The sequence below is a fragment of the Natator depressus genome, chromosome 28 (assembly GCF_965152275.1).
Source record: "Natator depressus isolate rNatDep1 chromosome 28, rNatDep2.hap1, whole genome shotgun sequence".
NCBI classification, from domain to species: Eukaryota; Metazoa; Chordata; order Testudines; family Cheloniidae; genus Natator; species Natator depressus.
Window position 1 is genome coordinate 9,889,920 of NC_134261.1, and position 5,000 is coordinate 9,894,919.

At 66.2% G+C, this 5,000-nt stretch overlaps 1 non-coding gene across 1 annotated transcript; it reads left to right on the forward strand.

Annotated features, from left to right (window-relative positions):
- The first annotated feature begins 1,997 nt into the window (after window positions 1–1,997).
- On the forward strand, window positions 1,998–2,116 carry LOC141979714 (5S ribosomal RNA). Its single transcript, XR_012637108.1, has one exon. It is a non-coding gene; the product is annotated as a 5S ribosomal RNA (ribosomal RNA).
- The last annotated feature ends 2,884 nt before the right edge of the window (window positions 2,117–5,000 follow it).

A 5,000-nucleotide genomic window follows, 5' to 3' on the forward strand; every position in this document is an offset into this window, starting at 1 on the left:
CCCCCTGCGGTCGGGGGCACCGGCCCGCGAAGGACCCTTCCCGTCGCGAACGTGAGCACCACATCGATCGGAAGGCGAGAGAGGAGCGGGCCCCCCCTCCCTCCGGGGGGCGCCGACAGTCGGAGTTCGCATCCCGGCCACCGGGCCTGCACCGGGGGTGCGAGGGGACGACGGGGTCCCCGGAGGAAAAGAGCCGGAAAAGGGGGGGCTCGGGGGGGCCGGGGGCCGCCCCACCTGCCAACGTGCCCCTGTCCCCCCTCACAAGATCGGGTACAACGCGCAGATTGGTCCCCGAGGCTCATCTCTGGTTCTCACAGGTTCCGAAAAACCTGTTCTCAGAAATCTCCTCGCACCCGTCAAAATGAACTAGTCGAAAAATCCAACCGCCAATTTAGGGGGACCAATCTGAAATCCTATCCGACCTCCTGGTTCTCTCGGTCGGCCGAGGGCACTTTTGGCGACCCCATCCGGACTTCCGTGAGACTGCCGGCCATCAGGTCAACCCGTCACTTTGAATGGGGTTGACCTGATGGCCGAGCAGGGACTTAGACATTTTTTCAGCCTTTTCCTCGGGGTTGACCTGGTGTCCCGGGGGGACTTAGACATTTTTTTCAGCCTTTTCCTCCGGGTTGACCTGGTGTCCCGGGGGGACTTAGACTTTTTTTCAGCCTTTTCCTCCGGGTTGACCTGGTGTCCCGGGGGGACTTAGACTTTTTTTCAGCCTTTTCCTCCGGGTTGACCTGGTGTCCCGGGGGGACTTAGACATTTTTTTCAGCCTTTTCCTCCGGGTTGACCTGGTGTCCCGGGGGGACTTAGACTTTTTTTCAGCCTTTTCCTCCGGGTTGACCTGGTGTCCCGGGGGGACTTAGACTTTTTTTCAGCCTTTTCCTCCGGGTTGACCTGGTGTCCCGGGGGGACTTAGACTTTTTTTCAGCCTTTTCCTCCGGGTTGACCTGGTGTCCCGGGGGGACTTAGACATTTTTTTCAGCCTTTTCCTCCGGGTTGACCTGGTGTCCCGGGGGGACTTAGACTTTTTTTCAGCCTTTTCCTCCGGGTTGACCTGGTGTCCCGGGGGGACTTAGACATTTTTTTCAGCCTTTTCCTCCGGGTTGACCTGGTGTCCCGGGGGGACTTAGACATTTTTTTCAGCCTTTTCCTCCGGGCTGACCTGGTGGCCGAGCGTCTCGCCGTCCGCGGCCGGAGCTAGAGATGCCCCCCCCCCCCAGGCCAGCCTGCGAAGCCGCGGCCAGGATCGGGCCCCTGGAAGTCTGACTAAAAATTTTCACCGACCCCAAAAACGGTTAGGGGGGGCCTCATAAAGCCTCCGGAGCGGAAAAAAAAAAAAACGGAAAAAAGGATCGGGCCCACCCGAGGCAGGGGAGTCAGTAAGGGAAAGGGGACGAGGCGGCCCGGAGCCGGGTGCCGGCGGCCAGGATCGGGCCCCTGGAAGTCTGAAAAATTTTTTTCACCGACCCCCAAAGTGGTATTGGGGGGGGCTCATAAAGCCTCCGGAGCGAAAAAAAAAAAACGGAAAAAAGGATCGGGCCCACCCGAGGCAGGGGAGTCAGTAAGGGAAAGGGGACGAGGCGGCCCGGAGCCGGGTGCCCGGAGCCGGGTGCCCGCGGCCAGGATCGGGCCCCTGGAAGTCTGAAAAAAATTTTTTCACCGACCCCCAAAGTGGTGTTGGGGGGGGCTCACGAAGCCTCCGGAGCGGAAAAAAAAAAACGGAAAAAAGGATCGGGCCCACCCGAGGCAGCGGAGTCAGTAAGGGAAAGGGGACGAGGCGGCCCGGAGCCGGGTGCCCGGAGCCGGGTGCCCGCGGCCAGGATCGGGCCCCTGGAAGTCTGAAAAAAAAATTTTCACCGACCCCCAAAGGGGTGTTGGGGGTGGGCTCATGAAGCCTCCGGAGCGAAAAAAAAAAACGGAAAAAAGGATCGGGCCCACCCGAGGCAGGGGAGTCAGTAAGGGAAAGGGGACGAGGCGGACCGGAGCCGAGTGCCTACGGCCATACCGGACGGAAGGCCCCCGATCCCGTCCGATCTCGGAAGGTAAACCGTCCCGGGCCTGGCTAGTACTTGGATGGGTGACCGCCTGGGAATCCCAGGTGCCGTAGGCAGCTTTTCCCGCTGCGAGCCAGCTCTCTCCTTTTCTGGGGAACAAGGGCAGGGTCGCCCTGCCAGGGGCCCTGGGGCTGAAGTCCCTGCCGGCCACCAGGTCAACCCGGAGCCTGCCCCTCTGCGGCCAGCAGGTCAACCCCATACCGGCAGGGGGTTGACCTGGTGGCCGGGAAGCAGAGCGGCCAGCAGGTCAACCCCATACATTCAGCGGGTTGACCTGGTGGACGGGAAGGAAAGCGGCCAGCAGGTCAACCCCATACTTTCAGCGGGTTGACCTGGTGGCCGGGAAGGAAAGCGGCCAGCAGGTCAACCCCATACATTCAGCGGGTTGACCTGGTGGCCGGGAAGGAAAGCGGCCAGCAGGTCAACCCCATACATTCAGCGGGTTGACCTGGTGGCCGGGAAGGAAAGCGGCCAGCAGGTCAACCCCATACATTCAGCGGGTTGACCTGGTGGCCGGGAAGGAAAGCGGCCAGCAGGTCAACCCCATACATTCAGCGGGTTGACCTGGTGGCCGGGAAGGAAAGCGGCCAGCAGGTCAACCCCATACATTCAGCGGGTTGACCTGGTGGCCCGAAAGCAAACCGGCCACCAGGTCAACCCGGAGCCTGCCCCCGCGGGCAGGGGCCAAGCGGACCCCCCTCCGCCCGGGCTTGCCCTGCTCCGAGCCGGGGCTTAATCCCCGTCCGGCCACCAGGTCAACCCGGAGCCTGCCCCTCTGCGGCCAGCAGGTCAACCCCATGCCGGCAGCGGGTTGACCTGGTGGCCGGGAAGGAAAGCGGCCACCAGGTCAACCCCATACTTTCAGCGGGTTGACCTGGTGGCCGGGAAGGAAAGCGGCCACCAGGTCAACCCCATACTTTCAGCGGGTTGACCTGGTGGCCGGGAAGGAAAGCGGCCAGCAGGTCAACCCCATACATTCAGCGGGTTGACCTGGTGGCCGGGAAGGAAAGCGGCCAGCAGGTCAACCCCATACATTCAGCGGGTTGACCTGGTGGCCGGGAAGGAAAGCGGCCAGCAGGTCAACCCCATACATTCAGCGGGTTGACCTGGTGGCCGGGAAGGAAAGCGGCCAGCAGGTCAACCCCATACATTCAGCGGGTTGACCTGGTGGCCGGGAAGGAAAGCGGCCAGCAGGTCAACCCCATACATTCAGCGGGTTGACCTGGTGGCCGGGAAGGAAAGCGGCCAGCAGGTCAACCCCATACATTCAGCGGGTTGACCTGGTGGCCGGGAAGGAAAGCGGCCAGCAGGTCAACCCCATACATTCAGCGGGTTGACCTGGTGGCCGGGAAGAAAAGCGGCCAGCAGGTCAACCCCATACATTCAGCGGGTTGACCTGGTGGCCGGGAAGGAAAGCGGCCAGCAGGTCAACCCCATACATTCAGCGGGTTGACCTGGTGGCCGGGAAGGAAAGCGGCCAGCAGGTCAACCCCATACATTCAGCGGGTTGACCTGGTGGCCGGGAAGAAAAGCGGCCAGCAGGTCAACCCCATACATTCAGCGGGTTGACCTGGTGGCCGGGAAGGAAAGCGGCCAGCAGGTCAACCCCATACATTCAGCGGGTTGACCTGGTGGCCGGGAAGGAAAGCGGCCACCAGGTCAACCCCATACAGGCAGCGGGTTGACCTGGTGGCCCGAAAGCAAACCGGCCACCAGGTCAACCCGGAGCCTGCCCCCGCGGGCAGGGGCCGGCATACCCCCGTCCGTCCGGGGTCGCCCTGCCCCGGGCTCCGGGCTTAAGTCCCGAGCGGCCACCAGGTCAACCCGGAGCCTGCCCCCGCGGGCAGGGGCCGGCGGACCCCCGTCCGTCCGGGGTCGCCCTGCCCCGGGCTCCGGGCTTATTCCCCGTCCGGCCACCAGGTCAACCCGGAGCCTGCCCCCGCGGGCAGGGGCCAGGCGGAGCCCCGTCCGTCCGGGGTCGCCCTGCCCCGGGCTCCGGGCTTAAGTCCCGAGCGGCCACCAGGTCAACCCGGAGCCAGCCCCCGCGGGCAGGGGCCGGCGGAGCCCCGTCCGTCCGGGGTCGCCCTGCCCCGGGCTCCGGGCTTAATTCCCGTCCGGCCACCAGGTCAACCCGGAGCCTGCCCCCGCGGGCAGGGGCCAGGCGGACCCCCGTCTGTCCGGGGTCGCCCTGCCCCGGGCTCCGGGCTTAATTCTCCTCCGGCCACCAGGTCAACCCGGAGCCTGCCCCCGCGGGCAGGGGCCAGGCGGACCCCCGTCCGTCCGGGGTCGCCCTGCCCCGGGCTCCGGGCTTAATTCTCCTCCGGCCACCAGGTCAACCCGGAGCCTGCCCCCGCGGGCAGGGGCCGGCGGAGCCCCGTCCGTCCGGGGTCGCCCTGCCCCGGGCTCCGGGCTTAATTCCCGTCCGGCCACCAGGTCAACCCGGAGCCTGCCCCCGCGGGCAGGGGCCAGGCGGACCCCCGTCTGTCCGGGGTCGCCCTGCCCCGGGCTCCGGGCTTAATTCTCCTCCGGCCACCAGGTCAACCCGGAGCCTGCCCCCGCGGGCAGGGGCCAGGCGGACCCCCGTCCGTCCGGGGTCGCCCTGCCCCGGGCTCCGGGCTTAATTCTCCTCCGGCCACCAGGTCAACCCGGAGCCTGCCCCCGCGGGCAGGGGCCGGCGGAGCCCCGTCCGTCCGGGGTCGCCCTGCCCCGGGCTCCGGGCTTAATTCCCGTCCGGCCACCAGGTCAACCCGGAGCCTGCCCCCGCCGGCAGGGGCCAGGCGGACCCCCGTCCGTCCGGGGTCGCCCTGCCCCGGGCTCCGGGCTTAATTCTCCTCCGGCCACCAGGTCAACCCGGAGCCTGCCCCCGCGGGCAGGGGCCGGCATACCCCCGTCCGTCCGGGGTCGCCCTGCCCCGGGCTCCGGGCTTAATTCCCGTCCGGC